Source organism: Sorex araneus, chromosome 2 (genome assembly GCF_027595985.1).
Source record: "Sorex araneus isolate mSorAra2 chromosome 2, mSorAra2.pri, whole genome shotgun sequence".
NCBI classification, from domain to species: Eukaryota; Metazoa; Chordata; class Mammalia; order Eulipotyphla; family Soricidae; genus Sorex; species Sorex araneus.
In genome coordinates, this window is record NC_073303.1 from 6,445,309 (window position 1) to 6,468,774 (window position 23,466).

At 44.4% G+C, this 23,466-nt stretch overlaps 5 non-coding genes across 5 annotated transcripts; 4 read left to right on the top strand and 1 right to left on the bottom strand.

Moving 5' to 3' along the window:
• Positions 1 to 2,750: 2,750 nt before the first annotated feature.
• TRNAA-CGC (transfer RNA alanine (anticodon CGC)) lies at positions 2,751 to 2,822 on the bottom strand. Its single transcript has one exon. It is a non-coding gene; the product is annotated as a tRNA-Ala (tRNA).
• Positions 2,823 to 6,383: 3,561 nt separating this feature from the next.
• Positions 6,384 to 6,455, top strand: TRNAA-AGC (transfer RNA alanine (anticodon AGC)). Its single transcript has one exon. It is a non-coding gene; the product is annotated as a tRNA-Ala (tRNA).
• Positions 6,456 to 9,624: 3,169 nt separating this feature from the next.
• On the top strand, positions 9,625 to 9,706 carry TRNAS-GCU (transfer RNA serine (anticodon GCU)). Its single transcript has one exon. It is a non-coding gene; the product is annotated as a tRNA-Ser (tRNA).
• Positions 9,707 to 15,643: 5,937 nt separating this feature from the next.
• TRNAT-UGU (transfer RNA threonine (anticodon UGU)) lies at positions 15,644 to 15,717 on the top strand. The gene has a single exon. It is a non-coding gene; the product is annotated as a tRNA-Thr (tRNA).
• A 3,422-nt stretch (positions 15,718 to 19,139) lies between these two features.
• TRNAR-UCG (transfer RNA arginine (anticodon UCG)) lies at positions 19,140 to 19,212 on the top strand. The gene has a single exon. It is a non-coding gene; the product is annotated as a tRNA-Arg (tRNA).
• The last annotated feature ends 4,254 nt before the right edge of the window (positions 19,213 to 23,466 follow it).

The window sequence follows — 23,466 nt, forward strand, 5'->3', positions numbered from 1 at the left end:
TGAGAATTGGCCTATAGAACCGAGGAGGTGGGGGTGGGAGTGGGAGGGGAACACGAGACTTTGGTGGAAGGACTCTGACACTGGCGTTGGAACATTGTGGCATGAATTTTATAAGCTGTATTAGAAATCACATTGCCTGAATAAAAATGGAAAAAAGAACATTTAAATTTCTATCAGGGGGCTGGAGCGGTAGTACAGCGAGTAAGGTGCTTATCTTGCACATCAATGACCTGGTTCAATCCCCAGAATCCCATATGGTTCCCTGAGCACTCTAGGAGTTATTCCTGACCACAGAGCCAGGAGTAACCCCTGAGCCCGGGCAGGTGTTGCCCAAAAACCCAAAAACCAAACCAACAGCAACAACAGAAAAAAAACCATTCTGTCTGGTTCATCTGCAGCAAACACTTTGAGTCAAGGTGTAAAACATCTACTGTATGCCCCAGGTACAGCTGTATTTGAGGATCTATCTAGGCATAGAGAGATCTTGTAAAAACTTATTAATTTCACTTCCTTCCTCTGGTGTTCTCCCTATTTGTGGAAACATCTCTTCAGTCAAGTACAGTTATTATCCCAGCAGATGTATCTACTTTAATCCCTCTCTAGTTAACTTCTGTTACCAGGGTCTCAGGACTAGAGACACAGCCCTCCCAGGAATACTGGGTGGTACTCATACTTGTACATCTTGCATCAGCTTTTGTATTGTTTCTGAAAGCGCTGTCAACAAGATGGGAGGAAGTTGAAGAGTAAAGGGAATGTCTCTTCCACAGGAAGTCCTGGTGGACTCCCAGGAGAGAGAGTGCAGTAGATAAAGCCCTCGTATTGCAGATGACCAGGGTCTGATACCTGGCACCTTAATAGTCTCTTGAGCACTGCCAGAAGTGACACACAAACAAAGAAGTCTGCAAAACAAAATCAATGCACAAAAACCCCTTGGCTTTTCTATATACAAATAATGAAATAGAAAACATGCATATTGCCTCTGAATATTTCTGTCTCAATGATTTACTGATCAATATGAAAAGATCACAAATAATTTTCATCCTTTTAAAATTTTGTTTTATGGACCACACCCTGTGATGCTCAGGGCTTACTCTGGGGAATACTATGGGGTGCCAGGGATTAAACCTGGGTTGGCTACACTCAAGGAAAGCGCCTTGCCCCCTTACTATCTCTCTGACCCCTAATTTTCATTCTTAAAGTGTGCAAAATTCACAACTCCTCCCAGTTTGAATGAAGATTTGAACTAATTAACTAATTTGGTTTGAGGACCAGTTGGGGGGGTCCCCTTTCATGCAAAGCCTGTGCTCAGTCCATCCAGCTCTCTCCAGCCCCAGAATTGGAAATTTTGAGAGAAAATTTTAGATTTGAAAAATTGAAAAATTTAAAAAATGTTCCCAAGTCGTGTTACTTTTTTTTTCTTTTTGGGTCACATCCGGCCGTGCTCAGGGGTTACTCCTGGCTCTGCACTCAGGAATTACTCCTGGCGGTGCTCGGGGGACCATATGGGATGCTGGGAATCAAACCCAGGTTGGGCACGTGCAAGGCAAACACCCTACCCGTTGTGCTATCACTCCAGTTTCTCGTGTTACTTTTTTAGTAGCATAGATACACATTCTAGCTAAGACTGTGTGTATAGGGGATGTTCAAATAAACATAAAGAACAGTTGAAATAAGCACTAAACTATGATATTTAAATAAAATCACTGGTACTACTCAAAGATTTCCCAGTAGTGGGGCTGGAAATACCATATAGTGGTTTAGGTGCTTGCTTTGCACCTGTTGACCAGGGTTCAATCCCCAGCACCACATATAATCTGTGACACATAGCCAGGAGTGATCTTGAATAATCCTTGAGCTCAGCTGAATGTGGCTAAGAAGAGAACAAAATGAACAAAAATTCCTCAATAATGTGGGTATTTTTCTACTTTATTGTTGTTTATTGAAGATTGTGTCAAAGTTCTTCTCCTTGGTTATATTGTCATATGTGTGTAAAGGTTTTTTTTTATTTTTTAGTCTTTTAAACTTTTTGTTCCATTGTACTTTACTGCATTCAACTTGTTTATATGAATTTACTGCTGGCAATAAACAATTATTTATCAATAAATATATTACAGCTAGAGATGCTGTGCTAGATATAGTAGATAAATAACTGTGATTAAGACACAATTTCTAACAAAAAGGAAGTTTGAGCTTTATGAAGCTTAAAAAAATTAAGGCCCAAATAACCATGATAGATTAAAATGTATAGAATAAGACTCCGGTTGCCTTTTAAAAGATGAAGTAAAACCCATAAACATACACAGAAACAATAGGAAATCACATGCAACAAAATGTCGACAGATTTTTAAAATACTGATTTTCAATTCTGCGGTTTACAATCCTGTCAATGATAGTGTCTCAAACCCATAATCCCAACACCACACCCGTCCCCAGGGGTACCCACCTCCCTTCCCCCAGGACCCAGTGCTCCTCTGTTTCCACCCCTCAACAGGTTTGCTTTCAATCAGTGGTTCCTGGAGGAATTGTAGGAGGAATTTGCTTCTGGCTTGTGGCTTTTCTGCGCTGCGAATCGCACCCTAAAGTACCCAAGAAGTGTCCAAGGGCTGAAGGCGGAGGTTAGCTAAAGCAGGAGAGAAGAGAGCCTGCTGGTGGCTAATGAACCTATTTAAAGGGAAAACAATAATGACAAAATGTGATGACTGAAATATTTTATTTACTAATAATTAGGCCAAGAGTGGAAAAAGGAACCTTGGAGATGCCGGGGATCGAACCCGGGGCCTCATACATGCGAAGCATGCGCTCTACCACTGAGCTACATCCCCCGGCGGTGGGACCAACCTGGAGAGACATCCTGTTCTGTTATAGCTGCACGTTTTTGCACAATTACTTGGTGGTTTCGTGTTCCACCACGGAGCGGCGATCTCTGAAGGTGAATGCAAGTGGTCGGACCCGAGCCCCCCCTCCTTGGCCAGCCCGCACCCCGGAACACCGTGGCAGGAGCCTCGCACGGCTGTTGGTCCCTCTCGGGGGCCAGATCGGAAGCCAGACGGAAAGGAGCAAAGGCTACTCCCGGGCCTTTCAAAGAAGGTTCGACTTGCTCAGGCTTCAGAGCGGTGCAGCTACGTGGTGACGCATCTGGTCACGCGCGAAAGGTGCAAACGCACAGCGCCAGCCCAGGAGCAAATCCATCCCCCCAACGCTTCCAGGGAGAGAAAACAGTTGCGTGGAAAGAACGGTTTTGCTCTATTCAGTGAGCTACCATCCGTTCCTACCTGCCACTGGAAAAATAGCCAGGAGAAATAGATGTCTGACTATTCTTTCAGGGCAACCTCTTGAGCTGGAAAACCTGTGTTCTGGAAATACAGTTAACACCCTAACACTCGGTCTCGGAAGTGGAGGCAGTTTTAGGGGACCGAGGCCTTAATCTCTGGGTTCTGAGCTACCTCCAGGTAAGGGAATTAGAGTCCTAGGATACCCCGGGGCCGGAGAATTGCTTGGTTATATCGGAGAAAACACATCAGATCTTCTTGAAGGCTCTTAAAATCTACCTGTTCTCTGCCCACTGCTCACACCCAGCTGGTACTTGGGCGTCACGTAACATCAAGTACAAAGAGGCAATCGCCCAGAAAGCTTGTCATTTCCTACTACGCTCACCTACAAATATATACCCAATTCACATAAACCCTATTTCTCCTTAGTTACTGTAGAGTATTATTAGCTTCTTTGGAAAGTTCTATTTCTGTTCCTGATTCTCCTCTATGCCCGAGATATATTCTCTTGTATTTATTTTTCTACTATATTAACTATTATGGACTGGAGAGATAGCACAGCAGGTAGGGCGTTTGCCTTACACGCGGCTGACCCAGGTTTGATTCCTCCATCCCTCTCGGAGAGCCTGGCAAGCTACCAAGAGTATCTTGCCCACACAGCAGAGCCTGGCAAGCTCCCTGTGGCATATTAGATATGCCAAAAACAGTAACAGCAAGTCTCACAATGGAGATGTTACTGGTGCCCGCTTGAGCAAATCAATGAACAATGGGATGACAGTGACAGTGATTGACTATTGTGGCACTGGTATTATAACTGATGAACCAATATTGACATCTAATTAGTAACTAACCCATAATTTATATTAGGGTTAGTTCTTTACATTTTACATGCGATGGGTTTTGACAAATGTATGATATGAATCCACGACTACAGCATCATACTGGACAGTTTTGCTACCCTGAGAATTCTCTCTCTTCTATCCTTTCCCAGAACTCTTAAAAACCAGTACTATTTTTTCACTCTCTCCAGTTTTACCTTTTCCAGTATGCCACGTAGTTGGAGTCATATGGTATGTTAGCCTTTTCATATTCTTCCTCACCTCTTTCACTTAGTAATGTGCATGTAAGATTCAGTCCTGTCTTTGCTTGAAAGCTCATTTCTTTTTTCAGTGCTAAATAATATTCCAATTGTGTTTATTTTCTAAACACATTCACTATTAAGGTACATCTTGGTTGCTTCCAGTCTTTGGCAGTTATGGCTCAAGCTCTATATCTATCTACATGCAGGTGTTTTTTTTTTTTACCAGAACATAAAAATTTCAGCTCTTTTTGGTAACTATAAAGGAATATAAGTACCAAAAATTATGGTAAAGAAATACCAAATTGCAGTCCAAGGTGACTATGCCATTTTCCATTCTCATCAGCAACAACTGAGAATTCCTGTTAGACCACATCTGATAGTCAGTATACTACACTTTGGCCACTAATAAATTCACAGTAGTGTCTCACTTTTCCCTTAATCTTCAATTCCCTAATGACACATGATTTTGAGAATCTATTCATATGCTTATTTGCTGTCTCTATTTCTTCGGTCAGGAATCTGATCTAGACTTTCTCTTTTTTTGGGGGGTCACTCCTGGCTTTGCTCAGGGGACCATATGGGATGCTGGGAATTGAACCGGGGTTGGCTGCATGCAAGGCAAATACTCTACTGGTTGTGCTATCACTGCAGCCCCTCTAGACATTTTTAATTAGGTTTTTTTTTTTTTAAATTTTTAGGCCATAAAATTTTTAGGCCATGGCTGGTGATGCTCAGGGGTTATTCCTGCCCTCTGTGCTCTGAAATCACTCCTGGCCAGTGACCATACGGGATGCCTGAGATAAAACCTGGGTCAGCTGCGTGCAAGGCAAGCACCTTACCCACTCACCCACTGTACTATCCCTCTGGCCCCAGGATTATTTTTTCTCGTGGAGTTTTAAGAGTTATTTATCTATTTTTGATAATAGTGTTTGGTTAGTGTTGTGTTTTGCAAAACATTTCCCCAAGTCTATGATTTTCATCCTAGTCTCTTAATAGTGTTTCATGCAGTGGAAGTTTGAAATTTAATATATCCAGTTTATTTTTCTATCCATGGGTTTTTCTTTTTGGAAGGCAGCTATACCCACCCGCACGCTCGTGAGCTGTTTTTTTTTGATGAACACAAAGTTACTCAGACTTTCTTCGATGTTCTCTTCAAGTGGTTTTATAACTTTGAAATTTGCAATTAATTCTGTGGTCCATGTTTTGAGTTATTTTTTGTGAAGGTATAAAATCTGTGTTGACTCATGGCTTTGCACGTGGACGGCCAAGCGGCTCTAGCCCCACTTCTTAGAGAGACCAACACTTCCTTTCCTATGCCTTTATCTCTTGCCAAAGAGAAGTTGACTCTCTCTGTCACTGCTGCAGTCACAACTTATCCGCTCCTGTCAAGAACCCAGATGTTCTATATTACAAACCATAATGCACCAAAGTAGAGAGAGAGTATGGGGGAAATAGCCTGCCATTGAGGCAAGGGAATGGTGGGAAAAGGGGGGCGTATACTGGGGACATTGGTGATGGAAAATGTGCACTGGCGGAGGGATGGGTGTTCCATCATTGTATGACCAAAACTCAAACGTGAAAGTTTTGTAACTGTATCTCATGGTGATTCAATTAAAAAAAATAAAGAATTCAGATGTTCAGAGAGATGTCTGCATATTCATTCCAATCAAGTTATACTGATGGCCACGTCCTTCTTTACTGCGCTCCACTAATTTCCACCTGAGCATCCTTTAAAGAGTTCAGGTTTCTGTTTCCTCCTGCCTGGCTCTATGTGGTGACCTGCAACATAGTAACAAATCCAAACATGGAGAAGAACCATTTCCTACTGGGGTTTCCCAGCCCAGTTTTTTCCCTTCTACTTAGTTACCCCATGTATGTAAAATAGAGGCTATTCAGAGTTTCTACCCTAAAATACAGAGGTGAAAAGTGTTTCATCCCCAGGGTGGGGAAATAGATTTATGGAAATTTCAGGAAAAAAATAAAATTCTGCTTATTTCATGAAGACAGTTTAGGTAAAACGCTCTTTCTGCAGTGGGGATGTAGCTCAGTGGTAGAGCGCATGCTTAGCATGCATGAGGTCCCGGGTTCGATCCCCAGCATCTCCATTTCTTTTGTCCCTTCCCTCGGGAAACCTCTGTGTCACCCAGGGCATTTTGCTGCAGAATCCAAGATCAACCTTCCAATTGCCAAACACTTGCATTTTGTTGCATTCTGTGCAACAAAAACGCCCCGCTTTTGAGTTGTGTTCTGTGCCCTTTACAGCGCTCACGTGTGTCTCCCACCGAGCAAAGCGAAGTGGCTTTGGGCCCCCGTTCCGGGGGTGCAAGTCACTGACCCCAGCAAAGCCCAAGTGAGGCTCAGGGCTGGGGTTCGGGGTGTGCGCCGGGAGGGGGTGCAGAGGGCGGGCTGCGGCGGCTGGGGCCGGGCGGGGGGCGGGAGAGGCACAGGAAGCCGGGACCCCCTTGCAAAGCCCCTTCCCTCTCCCCGGGCCCGACGCTGTGCGAGCAACGCTCGGTGTCAGCTCCCCCGAATCGGCGGTTGTGAGACGCGGAGCACCAAGGGCGGAGCAGGGGCGGGTGGGGGCGCGGGTCCTTCCCGCACAGCCCCGAGCCCGGGTAACGGCCCTGCCCGCCCCCCCGCGGGACCCTCCGCCCCGCGCCCGCAACCGCTATTGTTCCAGTCTCTTGTCCCCGTCTCCTTCCCGGCCCCGCTGCCTGCCACGCCCGATGGGAGGCCCGGCCTGAGCATCGTCGCTGTCTGCCTGGCTGTCCTCGGCAACGTTAGCCTGGACCCTGACCTGCTGGGTGCTCCTCCTGGGCCTGCCTCCCACCCCCTTCCTTCCTTCCTTCCTTCCTTCCTTCCTTCCTTCCTTCCTTCCTTCCTTCCTTCCTTCCTTCCTTCCTTCCTTCCTTCCTTCCTTCCTTCCTTCCTTCCTTCCTTCCTTCCTTCCTTCCTTCCTTCCTTCCTTCCTTCCTTCCTTCCTTCCTTCCTTCCTTCCTTCCTTCCTTCCTTCCTTCCTTCCTTCCTTCCTTCCTTCCTTCCTTCCTTCTTCCCTTCCTCCCTTCCTTCCTTGTTCCCTTCCTCCCTTCCTTCCTTGTTCCCTTCCTCCCTTTTTTCCTCCCTTCCTTCCTCCCTCCCTCCCTGCCTTCCTTCCTTGTTCCCTTCTCCCTTTTTTCCTCCCTTCCCACCTTCCCTTCCTCCCTCCCTCCTTCCTTCCTTCCTTCCTTCCTTCCTTCCTTCCTTCCTTCCTTCCTTCCTTCCTTCCTTCCTTCCTTCCTTCCTTCCTTCCTTCTTCCCTTCCTTCCTTGTTCCCTTCCTCCCTTTTTTCCTCCCTTCCCACCTTCCCTTCCTTCCTTCCTCCCTCCCTCCCTCCCTCCCTCCCTCCCTTCCTTCCTTGTTCCCTTCCTCCCTTTTTTCCTCCCTTCCCACCTTACCTTCCTCCATCCCTCCATCCCTCCTTCCCTTCTTCCTTCCTTCCTTCCTTCCTTCCTTCCTTCCTTCCTTCCTTCCTTCCTTCCTTCCTTCCTTCCTTCCTCCCTCCCTCCCTCCCTCCCTCCCTCCCTTCCTACCTTCCTTCCTTCCTTCCTTCCTTCCTTCCTTCTTTCCTTCCTTCCTTCCTCCTTTCTTCCTCCTTTCCTTCTTTCCTTGTTCCCTTCCACCCTCTCTCCCTCCCTTCCTTTCTCCCTTCCCCCTTCCCTCTTCCCCTCCCTTTTCCTTCTTTCCTTCCCTCCATCCATCCTTTTCTTCTTCCTTCCTTTCCTCCTTCCTTCCTTCTCTTCTTTCCCTCCTTCTTTCGTAGCCCTTTCCTCTTTTTCTCCTCCCCCCTCCCTCCCTCTCTCTCTTTTTGTTTTTGAACTCATGTTTATTCCGTTTTTTCAGCTACACTCACTTCCCAAGGCTCTTTATTCCCTTGTTCTCTCTTCAGTTTTCAAGAATACAAAAGGAAAGGCTGGGAGAGACAGTGCAGGGCGGGGTGGGGGCGCGGGGGCACTGGACTTGTTCCACACATGGTCCTGGAGCCCCGCCACAGTGATTCCACGCACAGCTGGCGTGGGTCCTGCCACTGCTGCGTGTGGCCCTCAAACCAGCACAGGAAGTGTGCTTTAATTCACTTTATAGATGGGAAAGCTAAGAATTGCAGAAAAGTGATATAATTTGCTTAAGTCACAGTTTCATCAATACATGATCATGCTAAGGGCTAAACTTAACATTTATCAACACAAGGTCTTACATATCAAATAGTAATATTATTTATAAAACCAAATATATTCAGCGCAGCATTGCATAGCTACACTTCAAATTGTTTGGCGCATGAGCTCCTTGGAGTATCTGGTAAAAACTTGCCCCTGATAACCACTCTCTGGCCCGGCCCCCCGGGAAAACAAAGAGACATAAACATAAATTTTTGTATGTTTCTAAGTATTTATGGATTTCCTTAGTATCTTAGGTGTCCATGAGGCACGAAGGAAAAAGAATTTTTGTTTTGGTGAGGTGTGGTAACTCTTTCCCAAGACCATCAATGTTAAGCATGCCGTTGTAAACATATTACCGTCACTTCAACAATAAACATCTAATTTTAAAAAAAACAATTGTTTTTAAAAAAAAATCAATTGTTTTTAAGCCCAGTGGAAAAACAAAACAAAAAATGCTTTGCTTCCCATAAACTTGTAGATAGGGGCCAGAGTGACAGGAGGTGAAAGACATAAACACGGAAAACTATACATCACTAATAAAAAAAAAATAGAAACAATTTCTAGGTATTCTTATAACTGCAGAGAATGGGGTGGGGCAGATTGTACAGGAGGTAAGGCCCTGACCTTGCATGCAGCCCACCCCATGGGACCCCTGGCATCGGTGGTCTCTGAGCACCACTCAGGGGTCATTTCTGAGCTCAGAGCCCAGAACAGATCCTGGGCCTAAGGGTGGCCTAAAGTGCCACCTCCAAGGACGAAGTGGGACTTGTACATTATACTTTGTGGATGACTCCTGATACGCTGTGTCTATGAAGCCCTCTCCTTTCGGGAGTCTGGGTGGGAAGCTGTGTTGAAGGTAGGAGATTTTCCAGTGTGTTCCACAGTCCAAGATTTCCAACTTCTCTTGATCCGAAAGGATGCTGAAAGACTCTAGCTTCTCCCGCCCCACCCCTACATCTACGTCCACGCTGCTCTGTGTCACCAGTGGACCAACGTCCAGCTCCAGCAAAGGTAACAAGAGCTCAGGGAGGGCGCCTCCTAGCATCAAGCGTTTTTGAAGCACAGCATCTAACCTTTATCTGACGAGGTGGCCGAGTGGTTAAGGCGATGGACTGCTAATCCATTGTGCTTTGCACGCGTGGGTTCGAATCCCACCCTTGTCGGGAGGGTTTTGGATGGCGGACTGAACTCACTGTCTGTCTCAAGAGTTGGAAAAGTATCTCTCTGGATCAGCGTTTGTGTTACTTGTGAAATACCGGCTTGGTCTTTCAAATTCTGCAGGAGATTTTCTCTTCTTTGTCCTGTTCTTTTTTTCTTTTCTGTTCTGTTCTTTTTTTCCCCCTATCCTTTTCTTTTCCCTTTTCCCCTTTTCCTTTTTCTTTTTTCATATCTTTTTTTCTTTTAAATCTAAGAAATCTAACCATTCGTCACGTTGAGCTAAATTTCGGTGCATTTCAGATCCAAATCTGAGCTCACATCTTTCAGATGACACAAAAAATCAACAGAAATATGCAACAGACTCCTTGTGAAGGCCCATTTAGTTCTGGAGCTAAGCTGGGACTCATTCTCAGTTAACTGAACTTCTACTCTCCTGAGCACAGAAAATGAATTAGAACAGACCAATAAAGGTGTAGAAAGTGATATACGAGCCCCATTTGAAGAAAACATCGAGACAGGAACAGCAAGTGTGATATTGAAGAGAGTCTTTTGGTTACTCCTAAGATGGACCAAAGCCTCCCTCCTGAAAACAGACTCAGCTTTTCTCCTTTGCACTTTGTGACTAAGACTGCACAGGCGCCAATCAATAGTTGTATGTCATGTACTAGACCTTCATCCGCAGAGTGTCTTCTCGATGTGAAACTGAGGACTGTCATTGCAGATTAACCTGCAGTTTTGCTCTGGGGCCACACAATGAACAGGAAACATGATGAGATTTAAAGACGTTCAACTATTCAACCTTCCCAAGTGTCAAGGTTATGGAAAACTCCCTTTTCATCAGAGTAGGAGACTGGGTAAGGTTTTGCTGAAGATCAAGGCAGGGCAAGTGCTTCATCATATGTTATTCTCATCATAGATAATTTTGGGGTGTGGAATACTAAAGCACAATTAATGCTATCTTGGATATATTTGCCCCAGAGAAAAGCTACTTACTTCTTTGGTTTGTTTTTGGGGGTGAAACTAAGGGCCTCACACATTCAAGGCTTGGACTCTCCCCATGATCTACATCCCCAATCACCAAATTAATTACTTTAAATATTCACACTCAGTTCTTCTTTCCAATTTAGAAGTTATAACCTTGAGTACTGCCTGCTAAAGCAGTACATAGGCCTGGGTGATGTTTTGTTCCTTTCTGATATCAGGCATTTCTTAGGGAAGACCGAGAAGGCCAGAATTCAATAATAAATATGGAACTCAAGAGAAAATACAGCAGGTAAGGCAAATGCCCTACACTATCACTCCAATCCCTTATTCTTCTTTTCAGTTAACTGAGCTTCCCCTTCCATGCTTTCTTCTGCTCCTTTCTCCAAATACACAACAGCAACAGATTACTTAACTGAATTTCCATAGTGCTCATACTAGTCCAATTTATTTTTATTAAATTGAAATTCTTTTTTTTTTTTTTTTGCTTTTTGGGTCACACCCGGCGATGCACAGGGTTACTCCTGGCTCTGCACTCAGGAATTACTCCTGGCTGTGCTCAGGGGACCATATGGGATGCTGGGAATCGAACCCGGGTCGACCGCGTGCAAGGCAAATGCCCTACCCTCTGTGTTATTGCCCCAGCCCCTGAAATTCATATTTTTTAAACTACAAGCTTAAAAGCCACAGACTTGATCAGCCACCAGACAGATGGCATGTCCTTCTCTCCCAGAAGGGAGCATAACATGATGCCCGCCATAACCATGCCACCGTACCCTGCGCCAGGCTGTTTCACTCTGGGTTCCCCTGAGGGGGCCAGGTGAGACCCTCCCGGCCCCAAGGGACCCAATCCCGGAAGCCTAAAACCTCCACAACTCAGCTTCCGCCATGCTCACAGCCACTCTCCACATGCTTGGGCTGAGCCTCACCCACGAGTGAATCTATTCCTGGACCACTCGGCCGATACTTCAAATCACACATCCTACACATACTCCAAGATTACTGCACCACATTTCATAGGGTTCAAAGTAGGAGGCAACCAATCTTAGAGGGAAATATACATTTTTTTTATAGATATATAACAAGTCTTCCAATGGAGACGTTACTGGTGCCCACTCGAGCAAATCAATGAGCAATGGGATGACAGTGACAGTGACAATTATAAAGTTGTTCACGATGATTTATTACATTCAATACTTTAACATCAACGTCACCACCAATACACCTTCCCACCACCCACCATTATTTTCAGTTTTCTCAATCACCACCCAAGCTGCTACAATAGCAGACCTTAAATAATTTGTTTTATATTGCTTGTTATAAATAACTTGCTAAAAATGATCAAAAAGATTTTCTTAGAAGAAAGTGTGTGAAGATTATTATATCTCACCTGGGGCCATTAACCCCTTACATATGAGATTACTAACATGTTGTTACAGGTTAATATTAATTTTTTTTTTTTTGCTTTTTGGGTCACACCTGGCGATGCACAGGGGTTTCTCCTGGCTCTGCACTCAGGAATTACCCCTGGCCATGCTCAGGGGGACCATATGGGATGCTGGGATTTGAACCCGGGTCGGCCGCGTGCAAGGCAAATGCCCTACCCGCTGTGCTATCTCTCCAGCCCCTAATATTAATTATTAATATATAATTAATTGGACTGGAGTGACAGCACAGCGGGTAAGGCATTTGCCTTGCACACGGAGACCCAGGTTCGATTCCTCCATCCCTCTCGGAGAGCCTGGCAAGCTACTGAGAGTATCTCGCCCACCCAGCAGAGCCTAGCAAGCTACCCATGGCATATTCAATATGCCAAAAATAGTAACAAGTCTCACAATGGAGACGTTACTGGTGCCCACTCGAGCAAATCGGTGAGCAACAGGATGACAGTGACAGTGATAGTGAGATATATATATATATATATAATGCACACAAGGCTCAACTTTTAACATGTTAGTGATCTCTTATAAAAGGCTTAATGGTCCTTGGGTGTAATACAACAATGTCCACACTCTTTCCTGTCAACCCCAGGCAAGGACTGGGGTTCTGGATGGAAACAGCCAAAATATGGTGGTGGTAAGGTGTAATGTTGGTGGGATTGTGTTTGAATATTAAATATAATCAAATATTGTGAACTACCTTTTTGAAAAAAGAGCCACAGACTTACATATTTAAATATAGATAGGGAGATGAAAAAATAAGGACCCCCTTGTTAAAATATTTTATTATAACAATGTGATTTGCCAAGTTGTTCATAATACAGTTGTTTCAGGCATTAAATGTCACAAAATCAATCTCATTACCTGTGTACCCTTCCATCCACCATTGTCCTCAGTTTCCCACTCACCACCCCGGCCTGCCTCCTTGAAGGCACCAACAAATTTACTTCCTACTGTTTGTCACAACACAAAGGGAAATGGAATTGTCCAAACTTAGATCAATAAAAGTCAGCTTGTGATAATTGTTATATCTCATGATGGTGTTACTAAAGTCATTGTCTGAGGATTTATTGGGCTGGTGCTTTCCAGATGGGTCTCCTATGTTACTGTTTATGTTCATTTGACTTAGAGGTCGTTTATGCAACTTTCCCTGTAGATTTGCTGTGATTCTCCTGGGCTAACACTCTGAAATGTGGAGATGTCATGTGGCTGCATATGCGGCTCAGCAGTCCAGGAGCTGCAGCGCTGGAACAATTTGGAGGCTTGGCTGTTTGATGAGGTTCAGCTGTTGAGTGGGCGGTTTCTGTGTTGGAGGATGTTGGGTGTGGCTTCGGGCTGCTGTGCCCTCCATAGAAAGGCGGGTCTGCCTGTCTCCATTCTGAGAAGGCCCAAGAGCTGTCAGCCTGGACCCGTGTACCTGGTGAGACGGCCCAGCATCATGTTCTTTTTGAGATTAGTTGAGGAGCTGAGCCAGTTCTCTGCTGGCAAGATGGCAGGTGTGGGAGGGGGCTGCTGGGTTTTCTGGTGGGGAGGTTGTGGAGTGTGTGTGTGTGTGTGTGTGTGTGTGTGTGTGTGTGTGAGAGAGAGAGAGAGAGAGAGAGAGAGAGAGAGAGAGAGCGCACACCGTTTAATAGATATTATTCATTATTCTTTTTCTAAAAAAAAAAATAACAGGGGCTGGAGCAATAGCACAGCGGGTAGGGTGTTTGCTTGCACGCAGGCGACCCAGGTTCGATTCCCAGCGTCCCATATGGTCCCCTGAGCACCGCCAGGAGTGATTCCTGAGTGCAGAGCCAGGAGTGACCCTTGTGCATCATCGGGTGTGACCCAAAAAGCAAAATAATAATAATAATGATAATAAAAATTAAAAAGAATAACAATTATAGCTTAGGTAATGTGGTTACCATAAAGTTAAAGTTTATGGTGCCAGTGACAAAGTTACTGCATCCCACTGCAAGTGATCACAACTGTCCACAAGTGTTCACTGTCTTTATGCTATCTCTAATTCAAGCAAATAAAGAAAAATTTTAAAAGGAAAAGAAAAACCTTGATTTGCAATGAGAAACAGTTCCAGGTAGTAGTAGTAGTAGTAGTAGTAGTAGTAGTAGTTGTTGTTGTTGTTGTTGTAGTTGTTGTTGTTATTATTTGTGAGTTCTAGAGTGGGTATGTGACGTGTTCAATAGCTGAAAGCCACCTCCTGGCCTCCCCAGCAGAGGAACAAAGACAGGGGACCACAGATTGATGGTCAAAATGGCCCGTTTAATGCAGAGCTGCTAGCATACTTATAGAACACCTGAGGGGGATCAAACTATAGGACTACAAGTAGGTGTGATTGATTATTTACACAGGTAAAATATTTATAGTGTCAAGGAGACACTCTGTCTCCCAGAGACATCTATATTGCTTTTCTCCTTCCCTTAAATTGTACATACGAAACAATTAAGTTTACTTCTTATTAATACTTGCCGTTATTTGGATAAACACAGTAAAAGATATAGATTTCAAAATTTTGTTCTCTGAACTCTGAGAAAAAGCAAGTCTTTTACCGTAAATACCAGATTAAGTCCTCAGCAGAGTTAGCTTGTTCTACTCCATGGAGGGGCCTGTCTCTTAAGTCATAACAGTCTGCATCAAGACTGTGCTTCTTTACTTTCTAGACTGTCCCATTTGGATGCTGGAGTAGCTTTGCCGCTCACTCTGGCTCCATCCAAGGCCCACGGGAGAATCACTCTTTGTGGGGTGTTAGGAACTACACAGCAGCAGAGACTGAGGCAAGTAATTTGACGGATGCCTAGGAGTAGATACATATCAGAGTCGATTAACTCACAAATATTTGGAATATAGCATTAATGGTCTTTCTGTGTTGAAGCAAAGAGCATCGCTCTATAGTAAAATAGGAAAAGGTTATAGGGGAAATAGAAAAGCAAGTAATTCACTACAAATACTAAGTCCAGAGTTATCAGAGAGTTTGACTTATAAGTAACCAATCCTGACTTAGGGAATTGTGACAATGAGAGGTAAAGCACAAAGGAAAGGTTAAAGATAAATTCAGAGGATTAGGGGTGCTCATAAGAGCACTTAAAGCTTTTCAGTGGGGAGGCTTCACTGATGAAGCCTAAAACTCTTAGGGATAATATCCAACAATCATTATTTATTAGCGCTTGCTGTCTCTACCTGGGGTAAGATTAGATTCCCTCATTCCATCAGATGTAGTTCATTCACTCCAGTCAGGATAAGGAAGTTGGGCAGCTTTCAGTAAATTCTGAGGTTCTAGTAAAATGTAAGCCACTGATAAAATTAGTGTTCTCTCTCCAAATCTGGACTCCCTAGTGTGTGTGGCCTTATTTTAGCTCTTATTGGAGGCAAATCTTAAGTTTTTATTTAGAACTGACATGAAAACATACAAAATAGTTGAATATAAGTTAAATGGGAAAATGAGGTCTCATCTCAAACTAAAATAAGAAGAAAATAAAAACATAATAAGTAAAATAAAGGTTACTTTTTAAGCCCCAGCTCCTGTTTGGCTCCATGGCTTAGTTGGTTAAAGCGCCTGTCTTGTAAACAGGAGATCCTGGGTTCGAATCCCAGTGGGGCCTCAGCTTGTCATTTTTCAAACCTTAACGTCACTTTTTTTCTTAAGAAGGCCTGAGGGAATTGTCCGAATTTCAATCCTGAAACGCCCCCTATCCGCCCCCCGAGGCAGAGTTCCAAAAAAATCTAAACCTCTACCTGTCTCCTCTAATTGCCAAAAGGTCGAACAGGCCTTTGTCTGGGCATTGGACTCCCTGGGCCTGGGCTTCCAGCGGGTGGTCCTGAGAAGGGGCCGGTTGCCAGGGAGACGCTCCCCCCGCGCCTTGCGGGAAGGGCAGGGGCGGGATCTCTCTTAATTCCTTCTGGGCCTTAGAACTTCACACCCCAAGCAGAGTTCCCATAAACTCTCGAGCTAACAAGAGAGTTTTCTAAGAAGCTGAGTGTCTGGGGGGATAATCCTGGTGTTTTGCGTCCACAAGAGAGAGAGGGAGAGAAATCCAGCTGAGTCGGGTGGTTTCTCCACGTTTATTTCAGCGTCCGAAGAAAATTTCTCCTGCTCTTTCCTCCTCTGCCTCTTGGTCCTCCTTCCTATCCCTCCCCCTGTTATAAAAATCCTCTTAAGACAGCAACAGTTTTATATATTATATGAGTTTATGCGAATTCTATGAACAACATGAAACATTGCCTTTTTATTTCTTGATATACCATCGAATGAAAAACTGCAATTTACAGCATTACTCCAGGATGATTTCATTTCTGCACGTTGAAAAATCACATTATGTTGTTTGTCGAGGGACATTATTTGGTAAAGCAGAAATATAGACAAGAAGGGTATGGCCAAGGGAGCTGTATCTTAATGTCCTATTTCTTAAACAACATATGAATAAAAAAATAATACTGTGAGCTCCTGCAACTTAAATAGCTAAGAATCCCCTGAATGAGTCTTTCTCATGGGATCACCAATGCTTTTATCCATTGATATTTTTTTCCAGAAGATGTCACTTTCTGCACTGACCTGGCTCCAGTATGAGAAGTCAGAACCTCTTGGTAGACTTTATGGCTGTCATTGATTTGTTATGCTGACTAACAGCATTGGCATTGGAATTGGAGCATAGAATCCTCTATGGGGAACATAATCAAATGGGATTTTCCAGAACCAGAGGTCTCCTCTGAGAGATCTGAAGGGAAGGACATCATCTGGATGATGTGAAAACATGACGTTCTGCAATCCAACCTGTAAAGTCAATATCACCACTGATGCCAATAATAGTATTTGAAGGAAAAGATAAAATCTTGTTCGAAATGATTTTATTGACAGTTCCTGTGTCATGCCAGGTACAAGTATATATGCATACATATATGTGTGTGTGCATGTATACCTACATATGTGTGTATGCATATGTATAATGACTATACATTTATAAACGTGTTGTTTAATGAAGCCATGCTTTCTGAGTAATAGATCATTAAATGATTTGGTCATTGTGCAAAGATTACAGAATGTACTTGCACAACCCTAGAGGTAAGAAATATTGTATATATATATATTTATACTACTGAAACTGAAATGGGAACTGGTTATACAAAAATGTACATCAGTAACACTTTTCCCATGAGTTTTGAGTTGATGCTTTCCCCAGGCTGAGTTGGAGAGGAGCGTCCTGTCCTCTTACCAATGTTGCATTAGCAGGCGAGCAGTCAGTCTAGCTTTCCCAGCATCCGCCCTTATTCTCGCGTGCGCATTGGGGACGGTACCGGATAGCCCTGGCGCTACTTCTACCCCACGGCTCTCTGATTTCTTAATGAGAAACACGCTGGCTATTTCTTGCTATGCTTCTTGTACCTAGGAGAGTGTGAAACAGGCTGTGGGATGAAGAAATTGATGGCAACCGAGAAACTTTAGCTGTCAATGTGGCCTTAGAAAGTAAAATTAATCTGGGCCAGAGAGATAGCACAGTGGTTAGGGCGCTTTCCTTACCCTCTTTGCTCCCCTACAACCCAATGATTCCACCAGCCCTGAGCACAGGATCAGGTGTAAGCCCTGAGCACCAGTGGGTGTGTACCCCACCCCCCTCCCCAAGAAATTAATTTTCCCACTTGTAGTGACGGTGCAGCCGGTGAAGGGAAGCCCAGTGTGGGCATCCAGGGACCAACGGGTGAGTTCAGATTCATGAAGAGCAATTATGGCTGAGAGAGGGAAAAGGATATACCTACCCCCGGAACTGCCCTGAAAAAGGAATTTTCTTTTTCTCGCTAAAGATTGGACATTATGATTTGGACATAAAGACCCAAATATTCAGCAATGGACAGAGAAAATACACAAAATTCAAATTACTATATAGGAAGGGAAGAAGACAAAAGCTAGAAAATCAAAAGAGATTTTTTCATCAGCGACTCCAAACTGAACCTGGACCGGACCTTTTCATCCAGACCATAACTAATGCAAGGACACAAGCAGTCATGAAAGTTGTTTGAGCAAATAAAGGAACCAAAGGCAAAAAAAAAACACCCTCCAGGACATCCAGAAGGAAGATCCATTGAACAAAGAGCTTGGAAATGATCATAAACTGGATTCTTTGAATCTGTGATTTTAGTACAGAAAAATATATGGGGGGGGGGGTCACAAATAAGTGTTCAAATTAATTAGTTAAACAAACAGACAAAAAAATAGAGCCCTTTGCACATTCAAACCCACCTTCTGAACAGGCCCTTATTTGGGGGTCTCCACCGCCACCCCATCCCCCATTCCCCGTGCCCGTTAACCCTTTCTCCTCTCTTAGGTCTCCGTTTGGCTCCTTGGGTGTCTGCTGAAAGCTGGGTTAAGGCTCAAGCCCAGCGGTCACACGCTTGGACCCACGGGGACCGGAGAGCAAGGCTGATTGCACAGTTGCTGGCCAGATGCCGGATCCAGGAGAAAAAGCAGCTTCTAAGGCTGTGATTGGAAATTAAAATGCGGCAGGAAGCGAGTCCGGCGCAGCCTTCCACCTTGTTCTCTCGGGCTTTTTACTAAGATTCCCCCAAATCAGCGGGTCTGTCCTGAAGGCCGTGCTGGGCGTCTCCAGGAAGACCCCAGACTCAGTCTTGCTTGCAGGCGGGTCGGGGCACAGAGCTGAAGGGGGCTTCTCGCCCACCGCTGGTGAACGAGGAGGGAAAGAGCGTTTTGCAGCCGAGATCTCAGAGGAACGCTCAACCCCGTTCGGGATCTTTCTGGGTTGGCGATGCACCCCAGCAGCACACGAGCACCATTTGGCTCAGAAAGGACATGTGGCGTTAAATGCAGGACACAAATGTGGAGAAAATCGGAATTCCCCGCTCGCCTTAACCCAGGAGGCGTCAGGTGCTTTTTTTTTTTTTTTTTAACTCTGTAAGTATCAGTGAGGTCCGCAGAGAAGATGCATCCGGGCTGCAGGAAACAGCGAGCGTGTAACCCTGGAGACGGGTCCGGATTCTCAGTATTTGTTGTATTTTCCCGCATACGCAGCCGTGAGACCACGTGGCCTAATGGATAAGGCGTCTGACTTCGGATCAGAAGATTGAGGGTTCGAATCCCTTCGTGGTTGGGCTTCCTTTTTCACGCGGCCCGTGATCTGACTCCCGGGTTCACGGTCCCGGGTGGTTGGTGTGATTCCGTGGCCACTTCCAGCAAGAAAATCGGGTTGAAAGCCGCAATCCGGTTTCCTCCCCTGCTCCCCGCGGCGGGTGAGCGCACATATGAGGATGCGCGCCCCCAGGCGGGGAGGCCCGGCCGGGACCACTGTCCGCGCGCTCCCGGGCCGGTCCGCCCCAGGACACGTGGGCATCCTTTTAGCCTGTCACCAGCCTGCAGTGGGTCATCTGACCGTGAAGCTGGGATTCTTTGACCGACAGGTACATACGCGCACACCCCACAGCCGTTTCCATCTCCCGCAAGTCTGTATCTTAAAAAAAAAAAAAAAAAAAAAAACCTTAAAAAAATTAAATAGATATTTTTGCATGCCTGTATCTTGAGAGATTTGTTTTTCGGAAATCAGCTTCTGTGTCGCCCTCTTTCATAAGGACACTTACACGAGATCCAGTTTCCCAAGATAAAACCCTCCCTGCTGGTATGACATTAGAAATTAGAAACTGCATTCGATATAAAATAACATGAGACTGCTGACACCCAAGGATAGTAGAGACAGGGCCAGAAATATCGGTCCATGGTTGGCAGCCTGACTCATGGGGGTGGGGGAGAAGGCAGAAGGCGGGATAGAGAAGGGATCACTAAGTCAATGATGGTTGGAGGGATGCTCGGGATGGGAGCTGTGTGCTGAAAGTGGATAAAGGACCAACCGTGAAAGCCTCTCAGTATCTGTACTGCAAACCATAATGCCCAAAAGTAGAGAGAGAGGGTATGGGGGAAATTGTCTGCCACAGAAGCAGGGAGAGGGGTGGGAAAAGGGGGGGATACTGGGGACATTGGTGTTGGAAAATGTACACTGGTGTAGGAATGGGTGATTGATCATTGTATGACTGAAACTCAAACATGAAAGCTTTTTAACTATCTCATGTGATTAAAAAAAAAAAAGAAATTGCATTCCAGTGTCAGGTGCTAAAATGTGAGATGATGAGTATCTTAGAATCACAGCTAATTCTATGCTTTTTTAGTATGGGAGTCAATTGATTCTGAAAACTGTTTACTCCCGGGCATACGTCATAGTTACACGACTTAAAGCTCAGTTGCCCTTGGATTGACCTTAGTTCCTTACACCCTGAAAGGTAGGCCCCATCAAGGAACTTGGATGCACCCTAAGGCAAGTCGCAAGGTACCCTGGCTTCATTATGGGACAGCATAAAGGCCAAGAGAAATATAAGTTAAGAACAAAGACATGGAACAAACTGTCATGACCCAAAGAGAAGCAGCTGAATACGGACCCTGTTGGGTTTAGGAAAAACTAACCTGGCCTGAGGTCTGTAGTCTGGAAATATAGCGGATGTCCCCAGGAGAAGCCGTCCTTCACCTGGAGTCAGAGAGACCATTTACGCCTAGTCTAGGGTATAGATAAAAGTCTATATCTCTTACTGTGGTTATACAAAATGACTAGAAGTATTATTAAGAAGTAAATTTAAGATGATGGTTTAAAGGAATTATCAGTACAGGAAAGGAGAAAGCAATATGCCCCTCGATGGTTGCCATCCGTGGGTGGATCTCCTAGGAGAATTTCCCAGGACGGAAGCGCTTTACATCTGTAATCATTGTTTATGTTAATGTTCAACCACACCTACGTGTCACTGCAGCCCCTGAATACCTCACGATTTCTCTAGAATAATACTGATTGATGTGAATTAAGTCACCACTGGTTACCAGCCTGTGTTTTGTTCCTTCATTCATCAGCCAGGGGGATGGTCACTGACCCCGAAAGCACCAGGGAACCCCAATCACCGTGGGAATATGACCCTAACAACTGATGCCTCAACAGAGACTCTGGTGATCAGACAGTATACTTTCATTTTGTTGTTGTTGTTTGTTGAGAACTTAGACATTCTCCTGGCCCTGAGCTCAGGAGAGCACATGGGGTGCTAAGGATCAAACCTGGGCCAACCACATTCAAGATAAGTACCTTACCACTGCCCTATCTCTCCGGCTCCAATTGATATACTTTTTTTTTTTTGCTTTTTGGGCCACACCCAGCAATGCTCAGGGGTTACTCCTGGCTCTGCACTCAGGAATTACTCCTGGCGGTGCTTGGGGGACCATATGGGATGCTGGGGAACCCGGGTGGATCGAGTGCAAGGCAAACGCCCTACCCGCTGTGCTATCGCTCCGGCCCCTCCAATTGATATACTTTAAATTCCAAACATAAATTTTGTTATTTAGAATAAGCAATGACAATTTCAAGATTCTCTGCCTCAAGAAATTTCATTTTATTCTTTTTTTTTTGAGAAGAAATTTTATCTTAGTGATGTCAATAACCAGAAGAACTTCTGACTTTACGGAAATGATTGTTTGGTGACTGTCCATGATATGTGTGTGTGTGTGTGTGTGTGTGTGTGTGTGTGTGTATGTGTGAGATGTTCAAAGCAGAAATAAGAGGTAAGCAGGAAAATGGTGAAATATGACCTCTGACAAATGAAAGGTTTATTATTGAATATCCATTTTGCTTCTGTCTGTTCCTACAAGGAAAAGAATTTTAAAAGTGGAAAAAAGAAGATTAAGCAGAAATATGAAACTAACACTCTCAGAGGATAATAAGGGTAGTTTTCACCTGCTTATACTATTTAAGGTCACACATCACACACCCAAGAAATAGCATCTGGGGATATGAAAAACGAACTGCAATCTGTCACCATGTCTGTGAACCATATAAAGTGCTAGATGCATATAAGAATATTCTGAATTTAAAAAGGGGCTAAATGATATGATACAGTGATAGGAAAACTCAGTTCTATAGACCAGTTCTCAGGTTCTGCTGCTTTCTGTTTGATCTGGGAATTCTTGGAGTGTTTCTGTTTGTTTTTACTTTACAGTGCTGAGGGTCAAAGGGGGTGCCTTGTGTTTAAGGGGTGTCTCTGGGGTCCCTCTCAGTGATGTTCGGGGACCAAAGCTGGAGTACCTGCATGCAATGCTCTAACCCAGGGTTCCTGCAGTGCATCCCAGTCCATTGAACTCTCTCCCCAGCCTTCACTGGTACTTTCCGTAACGCAACCCAGTCACCATGATTTCTATCACCTGTTTGACATCATTTAAGGAGTTGGTAACGCCTTGAAGTAAGTGGCTTAACATACTTTCTTAATGGAAAGCCTGCAATCTGATATTTCTGTCTCTGCAGTTTCCCACACAAGATCTAACAGTGTTGGTTATCAGCGATATTAAGTGACAAAGAAGTTTTTTTTCTCTGAGTCCAAAGTTTAAATCTTTACTTTATTGTTTTTAAAAGTATTTGCATTACTGCTTGTCTTTTCTTTTGTTTCTTTTGTTTAAAGAAAAGATTTAAGCATTTATTAAAAAAAACACTAGAAAATAATTTCTGTAGATTTTCTTGGAGGAATAAAACATACTTGGGACTTATTTATTTTTATTTAGGTGTTTGGGGCTCACACCTAAGTGGCACTCAGGGCTTACTCCTGGTGGTGCTCAGGGATCAAACCAGGAGCATCTGTGTGCAAGGCAGCTCCTGTACTGTTTCTGGTTCCTATTTTCTTGAACCTTTTATTTTTTTTTAACACCATTATTCACAATAATAAACTTTTGAAAAGGTTCAGATAAATTCAGAATCCATTATCTAGAAAAATATGAGTTAAGACTTCAATGTAAAAGACAATAGATAAAAGAATTTCAGAAAATTCCAAGAAAGAACGTGTACATAAACCTACGATAGGGAGGAATTTCACAATTAAGCACGCCATGCTTAGCGGAGTGACAGTACAGAAGGGTGCTTGCCTTACACAAGGCTGACCTAATTCGATCTTTGGCACCCTTTGTGGTCCCAGAAACTCCTCCAGGAGAGATTCCTGAACCGGGGCAAGGAGTAAACCCTGAGCATTACTGAGTGTGGCACAAAAGCAAAAGCAAAAACAACAAAAATGTTGTTGGAATAAGCAATCACTGTCACTGTCACTGTCATCCCATTGCTCATCGATTTGCTCAAGCGGGCACCAGTAACGTCTCCATTGTGAGACTTGATACTGTTGATACAGGGATATTGACTTCGCCACGGGTAGCTTGGCAGGTGCGGGCGAGATAACTCTGCGGGCTCTCCGAGAGGGGCGGAGGAATCGAACCCAGGTCCGCTGTATGCAAGGCGAACGCCCTACCCGCTGCATTATCACTCCAGCCCATGCCCAAAATTAGTTAA